Raw genomic sequence first — 12,068 nt, forward strand, 5'->3', positions numbered from 1 at the left:
GTTTGTGTTGACAATATATTCTTAGAATACACAATAATATTCACATCGACAAGGACGAAAGCGAAAACCAGTTTAACAGGGCTGTCTCTTAGTAATTAAAAAATTATGTATGCTAATACACATATACTGTAGATAAACGCAAACTGGGATTTCACAATGCTTATCATAAATTGTAATAATGTGTATAGTATACATCTATCCATATCGTGGAATCCCCCTCTAAGTCTCTAAATATGCCGAAAATAAAAAAATGATGAGGTACGATTAGTTTTCCTAGTCTGAACGCGGACAACCGGCATAATTATGGCACTTGCCATAATTTGACTCTCCTAATGGTCCACGAGCGAAAGCAAATTTATTTACCTTGAAAAGTGCCAAAGGTTTGCAAATACTATTTGTTTTTACATGATAGAAGAGTCCGACAGCAACATTACATCGAGTGAGTGGATGGTGAGCGCCAACACCTACCACAAAAATGAATGCTAGGGGGCGCCCGGGATTGAACCGCTGACCTCTCGATCTGCACTCGATTGCTCTACCGCTAGGCTACACCCCGATATGTATGTCCAAAATATTATATGACCTTGGCGCACAGCTTTTCTCTGTATTGTAAGTTTGATTTGCACTCTTGAACAAACGAAGATAATATTCGATTTTTTTTCCATTCTGGAGATTAACTTGATTTATGCATTATATGAGCATACTTTCAAATGTAAATCAAGAATATATATATATCTACTGTATATATATATATATATATATATATATATATATATATATATATATAATAATTTCTGTAGATTATTTCTTGATTCACATGTGAAAGTATACTCATATAATGCATAAATCAAGTTAATCTCCAGAATGGAAAAAAAATAGAATATTTTTTTCGTTTGTTTAAGAATGCAAATCAAACTTATAATACAGAGAAAAGTTTTGTGCCAAGGTCATATAATATTTTGGATAAAACTTCAGCTACCGGTGAAACAGATTGAGATCATATCACCAAATCGTCCTAGAAGCTTTGCATGATCTTGAGTGCACACATTAGATGCAGACTTTTTACCGCATCCATTAGGATAAACTGTCAGTGATCAATCCGGTAAATGAGTGAAAAGCCAATAGTGAGGCTATCAGCCAATAAGCTCAATATTGTTGATGGGGAGGGACATTTTCTTTTCCAAGCTATATCCAGAAAAATGGAATAAGATGCTGTTGATGTGAAAGAAGTAAGATTATGCTGTTAGTGGCAAGAATAATGAGAAACATTTGTTCCTGTCCGTGTGAACTGATACCTTTCTCATGTATACGGTACGTGTATCTGTCACTGTATTACCTCAGTTAAACATATTATACGTTATGCATCTTTTTCCTTTAGAAGAATCTGGCAATTACGATAAAGGTGTAAGAATCAATAGTGTTCTCTTCATTAAATGTACTAATAGTACATTTTCCCCCAAATTTTCATGGTATGTCTTTAAGTCTGTTGCGTCTATAAAACTGCAAATTTACAGTCAAATCCCTCAATGTAGTATGAATATTTCTTTTTGTGTGTGTTGCCAGTGTGAAACTGTTTGTTAGAGTGAGCATGAACCATTACCACAGTTTTTTTTTTTTTTTTTTTTTAGCAAATGATATCTGTTTTCTTTTTTCTCTGGGCAAGTTTGGTAAATTATATTAAAAAATGGTGAATGGTACTGTGTGGGCCATTAACTTCAACCACCATCATTCTACCAATACCCGGGGTCTGTCTTTCTGGGTATGACTGGGCAAGAAAAAAGGCCTTAAATATAGTAGATGTGCAGTTTCTTCCTGTTTATTGAAAGAAAACATGTAAATTGCACACCTAATTTTACGATATATATGCCGATTTCTCTGAAATCATTATTTCTAAATCATTTTTATTTTGAGGAGGGGGCTGACCCCCCTCCCCCGCAAGAATCAATATGGGGGCCAGTCTCCCTCATAACTGCATTGTGCAACATGTAGTAAGATATCAAAGCCATGTCTGTCCTCCTGTTATTGTCTGTGAGAACGATAAATTTGGTGAGGAATCCTGCCCCCCCTAAAAATCATGGCTGGAAAATTGTATATACTAGAAGACCTGCGGAGTAACCAGATGAACTCACTTGGGAAGCTTTATTCATATTTTGTTGCTATTTCTGATAGTTTTTACATTCTGGGAGGGGGTTAATCCCCCAGTAATCTTTGGGTGGCGGTCACGCTTCCCGAATGTCGCATTATGGATGATAGTCTACTGTACAGCTTGAATTAAGATGTCATATATATATTTGCCGTCATTTCACCACTTCTCAGAATATTTTATTTGGTTAGAAAATTGACCCCCTTAAAAAAAAAAAAAAAAATGGTGGGACACGTTATATAGTGCAAGACAGTATTGTTACATCCCAGTCCCCACACTGCCACAGGCTGCAACAGCAGTAGTACAGTACAGGAAGGACGTTGCCCAGTGAGTTGTTCTTCTTACGGTCAGCCTTTAGATGTGCAGTACACAAGATCAGCTGAGGCGGAAACAAACACTGGCTCCTTAAAGTTCACTGTCTTTATTTTCCAAATAATTCCACCAGTCGAGCAGGACAGTACTCCCGAGGTGGATGGAAAGCTGATGACAGGGAGTGCTGGAGCTCCCGTTTCATCAGCCCTCAAGACTAGTTCCTGACCATCCCCCATTGCTGAACTTTTTCAGTGTCTCAATTACACAGAGAGTAGGCCAGGATGCTCTTCAGTACAAATTTCTCTAACTATCTACACCAAACTACAGTACATGCACAGTACATACTACACTTCCTATTCAGATTCAACTAAAATGGCGTCTCTTCACCAAGCCTCGGAGTCCCGAGGGGGGGGACCATAAATGCCCCCAAAATCCACCCCTATCCCGGTGCCGACTCGAGGTGCCTGGAACCACTGTCTGACTCTCATCTTCTTCATTTCTGCAACATTCGTGGCCTTTCCTCTTCCTTTCGCTCTGTTGAGCACCACCTCTCCTCCTCTAAACATCACCTTCTTTTTCTAACGGAGACTCAGCTGTCTGAGGCAACTGACAGCAAACCCTTTTCTGTATCCTCCTACTTTCTCTATACTCATTTCAAAGCCAAAGGTGGCTGTTGTGTATATGTACGCAACGACTTATCTTGTTCTCTTGTTCCTGAACTTGATTCTTCTGAATTCTCTACACTCTGGCTTCGGCTTTCCAGTCATTCTCTGACTTAATATGTCTGTGCTGTTTACTTATCCCTTAATTCTACTGACTATCAAAAATTCTTCGACTATCTTACTTCTTCAATGGAACACATTCTATCCATTTCTCCTTTCACTGAAATCTCCATTCTAGGAGATTTCAGTGTTCACCACCACCTTTGGCTCCCCTCTCCATTCACGGATCCACCTGGTGAACAAGCCTACATCTTTTCTATCCTTAATGACCTAGAGCAGCTTGTACAGCACCCTACCCGTATCCCTGACCGCCTTGGAGAGAGCCCCAACATACTTGACCTCTTCCACACAACTAATCCTTCTGCTTACGATGTTAATCTTTTCTCTCTGTTGGGCTCCTCCGATCACAACCTTATTACCTTTAACCCGTCCTACCACTCCGGTACGGCCTGCGGACCCTCCAGGGAAACGTCGTCTGTGGCATTTTGGAGCCGCGGACTGCGAGGCCCTCAGGCAGAACTTCTTTGATTTTCCCTGGAATTATTATTGCTTCCATGGCCGGGAGCCATCTGAGTGTGCCTTGCGCATTATGGAGGTTATTCTCTCGGGCATGGAAGCATACATTCCTTTCTCATATCCTTTGACTAACGCAAGAAAGCCTTGGTTTAATCACGCTTGTTCTAATGCTGTCTGCAACAAGGAGAGGGCCTACAAAAGGTACCGGAGCCAACCCACCCTTGAGTCACATCATCTTTGCGTTTCTGCCTGGAATCGTGCTAAGTCTGTTCTTCGCTCTACTAAAAAAAATTTCATCCATACTAAATGCTCTCAACTCTCCAACTTGAATTCTTACCGCTCCTTCTGGCACCTTGCTAAAAATCTTTCTAACAACTTTACCTCATCATCCTTCCCTCCTCTTTTCTACTCTGATGGTTCTGTAGCTATTTCTTCTACTGATAAAGCAGATCTCTTCGCACAGACTTTCTCCTCCAATTCCATCGTACACGATTCCGGTGCTGTTCCTTTATCACCTTCCCTCCTCTGACTTCCTCATGGCTGACATTAAAATTTCTTCAGTTGATGTATTATCTGCCATCACTGGCCTCAGTACTAACAAGGCATATGGGCCTGATGGGGTCCCTCCTGTTGTTCTCAAGAACTGTGCTGCTGTGCTTAAACCCTGCCTAGGGAAACTCTTTTGCCTTTGTCTGTCAACTTGTACCTTTCCTTCTTGCTGGAAGTTTGCTCTCATTCAGCCAGTCCCAAAGAAGGATGACCACTCCCAACCCTACAACTATCGTCCAATTGCTTTAACGTCTTGTGTTTCAAAAGTTTTCAAGTCAATTCTCAATAGAAAAATTTTAAAGAATCTTTCCTATCACAAACTTCTTTCCGATCGTCAGTACGGGTTCCGTCAAGGACACTCCACTGGCGGTCTTCTCACCTACCTTTCAGACTCCTGGTCATCCTCCTTTCGGGACTTCGGCAAAAGCTTTGCCATTGCACTTGACATCTCAAAGGCTTTCGATCGAGTCTGGCATAAATCTTTAATTTCCAAACTGCCCTCCTACGGTTTCCTTCCTTCTGTCTGTGCCTTCATCGCTAGCTTCCTTTCTGGTCGTTCTGTAGCCGCTGTTGTAGACGGCCATCGTTCTTCTCCCAGATCTATCAACAGTGGTGTTCCTCAGGGCTCTGTCCTATCACCAACTCTCTTCCTTTTATTCATCAATGATCTTCTAAGCTGTACATCTAACCCTATCCACTCATACGCTGATGACTCCACCCTTCACCTTTCCATTCGGTTCCAGCAACGCCCATCTCAACAGTTACTTCAACAAACAAGGGATGAGGCTATGCCATACCTAATGTCTGACTTGGCTCGTATCTCTGACTGGGGTAAAAATAATCTAGTTGTTTTTAACGCATCTAAGACTCAGTTCTTACACCTATCAACCCGACAAAATCTTCCTCAGGTATACCCACTAATGTTTAATAATATTCAGCTTAATCCTGCATCATCCTTGAACATACTTGGGATTTCATTTACTCGGGACTTATCTTGGAAAGATCTCTTGTAAAATCTGCTTCCAAGAGATTGGGTGTGCTAAGCCGAGTCGACTCTTTCTTTACCCCTGCACAATTGTTGACTCTATACAGGGGTTTTATCTGCCCCTGTGTGGAGTACAACTCTTATGTGTGGGGAGGCTCCCGACATACAGCTCTTCTCAATAGAGTGGAGTCAAAGGCTTTTCGTCTCATTAACTCTCCTCCTCTTACTGACTCTCTTCAACCTCTGTCTCTTCGCCGCACTGTTGCATCTTTATTTCTTTTCTATCGCTACTTTAATGGTCACTGCTCCTCTGAACTGTCTGCTTGCATTCCTCCACCTCTACGACGGGCGCGTAGCACCAGTCTGGCAGCAAACTCTCGGCCCTTTTCTGTCCAACACTCTAATGCAAGAGTTAACCGTTACTCCCAGTCTTTCATTTATGCAACAGGTCAGCTCTGGAACTGTCTCCCTCTGTCTGTATTTCCTGCTGCCTATGATCTCCAGTCTTTCAAACGCAGTGTGTCCAGGCATCTCAAAATGATCGGATCTTGAATTTGGCTCTCTATTGTATTTGGTTTTTCTCTTGGAGGGAACTGTTACTGCGGGCTCATGGCCTTTGGTTCCTTCTTCCTCGCATAAAAAAAAAAATTTCACTGTTCTCACAAGCACTGGAGCTATACACACTTTACTGATTGCAGTTACACTTAATGTTTAACAACACTTCACAGTTAGTACACATAATCCTTGCTAACACTTCACTTATTACACAAGTACTGAAAATAATCTTCACTGACAGTAATTACACTGAATACACTTCACTGTCTTCTCAAGTTCCACTGATATACAAACTTCAGTAACCCGTCACTGTTTGCCACTGTTTTCACAAGTATAAAAATATACAACCTTCACTGACACTGACACTGCAGCAAAACCGACTGACCTGAAACCTGACTAAACTCCAAACTGACTTGATACCTCACTAAACTTGTTATAATCTCTATCCCATCCTTATATAAGCTTGCATTGTTCTAGAAACGTCCACTTCTCCAACATTCAAGGACATACTGTCTTGCATCAGCCCCTAGCAACAACAGTTACCAACTACAAGACATCAAAACATTCTAGAGTTCTCACATTACATAACACTCTAAATCATTAACCATACGAACTTGAATTACATAATTTAACAAGCAATTACTTAAATAATATATTATAAAGGAAAAGAGCACAAAAATAAATGAATGTTTAACTTACGAAATAACTACGCTCACAAACACCAGGCAAATTGGCAACTCTGACGACTCGTACCGAAACTTACAGTACCAGAAACGTCTCGAAGGTACGAGACTACCTAACTGGCAAAATCCCCTTCATAACAGTCTCAAGGAACCAGACAAACTGACCTAAGAAATATCGTTGAAATCCATGTCGTCCCTTTCCCCCGTTTCTGATCGTTTTTATTTGTGCGAGGATGGCTGTTCTCCAAATATCACATTACGGGCGAGGGTCCATTGTAAGGCATGTATTAAGATGTTAAAACCATATCTGACTTCCTTTCATTACTTCTGAGAATTTTAAATTTGGTGAGGGAGGCTGACCCTCACTAAAATACATAACTGCAGAATTGTTTTTAGTGGAAAAACTTCCCAGCAACCACCTAGACTCACGTAGGAAGTTTCATTCAAATCCATCAAATAGGCTAGGAGGGGTTCAAGCAGCACACACACACACACACACAGACACACACACACACACACACACACACACACACACACACACACACACACACACAGACTGAATCTCGCGCAACGTTCTAGGGCACATTTCCTAAAACGACACTATCCTGCATCGCAAGGTTGATAATTAAGTACATAATTGATACAATTTTGCAAGTGAACAGTAGCAAAGCGTAATACATGGTAGTCTGTGTGCCGAAACTATTGTGGCAAAGGGGATGACACGTTTTTAAGACAGTCGTGATTGCCTTTATGAATAAACACATGCATTTGTTAATTTAATATTTGTTTTATATCAAACTGGCAAGGAATGTAAATTTGTTCAGCACTGCACAGCTTAGAACAATGATAACGCTACTGTGTAAGACTGAGAATGTGGTGGCTATCTTTTCTTCTTTCTTGTCATAACATGCAACTTTTCCAACCAGTCTTGGAAGTTGTAATCTGTACCTCCTATGTTCTCGGTTTATTATGGCATTTGGTTCCATAGTGCACGAAAAAGGAAAGGAACAAATAAAAAATCTTTACAATTTTTAGGATAATTCAGGGAGTTTGTGTTGACAATATATTCTTAGAATACACAATAATATTCACATCGACAAGGACGAATGCGAAAACCAGTTTAAGAGGGCTGTCTCTTAGTAATTAAAAAATTATGTATGCTAATACACATATACTGTAGATAAACGCAAACTGGGATTATCACAATGCTTATCATAAATTGTAATAATGTGTATAGTATACATCTATCCATATCGTGGAATCCCCCTCTAAGTCTCTAAATATGCCGAAAATAAAAAAATGATGAAGTACGATTAGTTTTTCTAGTCTGAACGCGGACAACCGGCATAATTATGGCACTTGCCATAATTTGACTCTCCTAATGGTCCACGAGCCAAGGCAAATTTATTAACCCTGAAAAGTGCCAAAGGTTTGCAAATACTTTTTGTTTTTACATAACAGAAGAGTCCGACAGCAACACTACATCGAGTGAGTGGATGGTGAGCGCGCCCACCTACCACAAAAATGAATGCTAGGGGGCGCCCGGGATTGAACCAGGGACCTCTCGATCTGCACTCGATTGCTCTACCGCTAAGCTACACCCCCGATATGAATGTCCAAAATATTATATGACCTTGGCGCACAGCTTTTCTCTGTATTGTAAGTTTGATTTGCACTCTTGAACAAACGAAGATAATATTCGATTTTTTTTCCATTCTGGAGATTAACTTGATTTATGCATTATATGAGCAAACTTTCAAATGTAAATCAAGAATATATATATATATACTGTATATATATATATATATATATACAGTATATATATATATATATATATATATATATATATATATAATAATAATAATTTCTGTAGATTATTTCTTGATTCACATTTGAACGTATACTCATATAATGCATAAATCAAGTTAATCTCCAGAATGGAAAAAAAAAATCGAATATTTTCTTCGTTTGTTTAAGAGTGCAAATCAAACTTATAATACAGAGAAAAGTTTTGTGCCAAGGTCATATAATATTTTGGATAAAACCTTAGCTTCCGGTGAAACAGATCGAGATCATATCACCAAATCGTCCTAGAAGCTTTGCATGATCTTGAGTGCACACATTAGATGCAGACTTTTTACCGCATCCATTAGGATGAACTGTCAGTGTTCAATCCGGTAAATGAGTGAAAAGCCAATAGTGAGGCTATCAGCCAGTAAGCTCAATATTGTTGATGGGGAGGGACATTTTCTTTTCCAAGCTATATCCAGAAAAATGGAATAAGATGCTGTTGATGTGAAAGAAGTAAGATTATGGTGTTAGTGGCAAGAATAATGAGAAACATTTGTTCCTGTCCGTGTGAACTGATACCTTTCTCATGTATACGGTACGTGTATCTGTCACTGTGTTACCTCAGTTAAACATATTATACGTTATGCATCTTTTTCCTTTAGAAGAATCTGGCAATTACGATAAAGGTGTAAGAATCAATAGTGTTCTCTTCATTAAATGTACTAATAGTACATTTTCCCCCAAATTTTCATGGTATGTCTTCAAGTCTGTTGCGTCTATAAAACTGCAAATTTACAGTCAAATCCCCCAATGTAGTATGAATATTTCTTTTTGTGTGTGTTGCCAGTGTGAAACTGTTTGTTGGAGTGAGCATGAACCATTACCACACTTTTTTTTTTTTTACTTTTTTTTTTTTTTTTTTTTAGCAAATGATTTCTGGAATTTTTTTTTCTCAGGGCAAGTTTGGTAAATTATATTAAAAAATGGTGAATGGTACTGTGTGGGCCATTAACTTCAACCACCATCATTCTACCAATACACGCGGTCTGTATTTCTGGGTATGACTGGGCAAGAAAAAAGGCCATAAATATAGTAGATGTGCAGTTTCTTCCTGTGTATTGAAAGAAAACATGTAAATTGCACACCTAATTTTACGATATATATGCCGATTTCTCTGAAATCATTATTTCCAAATCATTTTTTTTTTTTTTTTGGGAGGGGGCTGACCCCCCTCCCCCGCAAGAATCAATAAGGGGGCCAGTCTCCCTCATAATTGCATTGTGCAACATGTAGTAAGATATCAAAGCCATGTCTGTCCTCCTGTTATTGTCTGTGAGAACGTTAAATTTGGTGAGGAATCCTGGCCCACCTAAAAATCATGGCTGAAAAATTGTATATACTAGAAGACCTGCGGAGTAACCAGATGAACTCACTTGGGAAGCTTTATTCATATTTTGTTGCTATTTCTGATAGTTTTTAAATTCTGGGAGGGGGCTAACCCCCCAGTAATCTTTGGGTGGCGGTCACGCTTCCCGACTGTCGCATTATGGATGATAGTCTACTGTACAGCTTGAACTAAGATGTCATATATATATTTGCTGTCATTTCACTACTTCTCAGAATATTTTATTTGGTTAAGAAGTTGACCCCCTTAAAAAAAAAAAAAAAAAAATGGTGGGACACGTTATATAGTGCAAGACAGTATTGTTACGTCCCAGTCCCCACACTGCCACAGGCTGCAACAGCAGTAGTACAGTACAGGAAGGACGTTGCCCAGTGAGTTGTTCTTCTTACGGTCAGCCTTTAGATGTGCAGTACACAAGATCAGCTGAGGCGAAAACAAACACTGGCTCCTTAAAGTTCACTGTCTTTATTTTCCAAATAATTCCACCAGTCGAGCAGGGCAGTACTCCCGAGGTGGATGGAAAGCTGATGACAGGGAGTGATGGAGCTCCCGTTTCATCAGCCCTCAGGACTAGTTCCTGACCATCCCCCTTTGCTGAACTTTTAGTGTCTCAGTTACACAGAGAGTAGGCCAGCATGCTCTCCAGTACAAATTTCTCTAACTATCTACACCAAACTACATGCACAGTACACACTACACTTCCTATTCAGATTCAACTAAAATGGCGTCTCTTCACCAAGCCTCGGAGTCCCCAGGGGGGGGGACCATAAATGCCCCCACCATCCGCCCCTATCCCGGTGCCGACTCGAGGTGCCTGGAACCACTGTCTGACTCTCATCTTCTTCATTTCTTCAACATTCGTGGCCTTTCCTCTACTTTTCGCTCTGTTGAGCACCACCTCTCCTCCTCTAAACCTCACCTTCTTTTTCTAACGGAGACTCAGCTGTCTGAGGCAACTGACAGCAAACCCTTTTCTGTATCCTCCTACTTTCTCTATACTCATTTCAAAGCCAAAGTTGGCTGTTGTGTATATATACGCAACGACTTATCTTGCTCTCGTGTTCCTGAACTCGATTCTTCTGAATTCTCTACACTCTGGCTTCGGCTTTCCAGTCATTCTCTGACTAAATATATCTGTGCTGTTTACTTATCCCATAATTCTACTGACTATCAAAAATTCTTCGACTATCTTACTTCTACGATGGAACACATTCTATCCATTTCTCCTTTCGCTGAAATCTCCATTCTAGGAGATTTCAATGTTCACCACCACCTTTGGCTCTCCTCTCCTTTCACGGATCCACCTGGTGAACAAGCCTACATCTTTTCTATCCTTAATGACCTAGAGCAGCTTGTACAGCACCCTTCCAGTATCCATAATCGCCTTGGAGAGAGCCCCAACATACTTGACCTTTTCCTCACAACTATGGTCAGACTCAAATATGAAGTCATTTTGGGTGGGGCCCGTGTAGGGGTTTCCCTCTCTACAGCTCTGCCAAACCTCCTCTCTCTCTCTCTCTCTCTCTCTCTCTCAGTTGATTGAGAAAGTTTTAATATATTTATAAGTTTTGTTTTCTTCTATATTGTTTCGACCTTTTTTCCACACCACCACTGAGGTAAAAGTCTTGGCGCGTTTTTTTTTTTTATAGAGGTTTCCCCAGTAGGCATAAGTCCTCTCTCTGATCTTTCTTCTAAAAAATACTTGTTCACATTGTAAATAAGTTCTTTCTCCCGACTGTGGAGCACACGAGAGCGAGTCGGAGTAGCTGCCATCGTGGGTGGGAATCAGGGAGAAAGTGACCGGTCACCTGTAGTCTGAGGTGGGTGTCCTTGACCTCTGGCAACGTTGGAAAGCGACGTTGTCACGTGGTGTGGAATTTATACAAATCATTGCTATTATCCTAAAAAGCGACACATTCATAGCACTATACTGTATAGCCTTATTTAATATATTTAATAAGTACAGAATATTTAATATACAATTTCAAATAGTAAATAGCTGACATATGACAGAGAGAGAGATAGGTACTGGGGTTGATGCGACAGAGCTGTAAAGAGAGAAATCCCCTATCGGGCCCCACCCAAATGGACTTCATATTTGAGTCTGACCATAATCCATCTGCTTACGATGTTAATCTTTTCTCTCTATTGGGCTCCTCCGATCACAACCTTATTACCTTAACCTGTCCTATCACTCCGGTACGGCCTGCGGACCCTCCAGGGAAACGTCGTCTGTGGCATTTTGGAGCCGCGGACTGGGAGGCCCTCAGGCAGTACTTCTTTGATTTTCCCTGGAATTATTATTGCTTCCATGGCCGGAAGCCATCTGAGTGTGCCTTGCGCATTATGGAGGTTATTCTCTCGGGAAAGGAAGCATACATTCCTTTCTCATGTCCTTTGACTAACG

General features: G+C 40.4%; 1 non-coding gene across 1 annotated transcript; it reads right to left on the bottom strand.

Annotated features, from left to right (window-relative positions):
* Positions 1 to 7,998: 7,998 nt before the first annotated feature.
* TRNAC-GCA (transfer RNA cysteine (anticodon GCA)) lies at positions 7,999 to 8,070 on the bottom strand. The gene has a single exon. It is a non-coding gene; the product is annotated as a tRNA-Cys (tRNA).
* Positions 8,071 to 12,068: the final 3,998 nt, after the last annotated feature.

The sequence above is a fragment of the Coenobita brevimanus genome, chromosome 116 (genome assembly GCF_032717465.1).
Source record: "Coenobita brevimanus isolate Jiangsu-jjx chromosome 116, ASM3271746v2, whole genome shotgun sequence".
NCBI classification, from domain to species: Eukaryota; Metazoa; Arthropoda; class Malacostraca; order Decapoda; family Coenobitidae; genus Coenobita; species Coenobita brevimanus.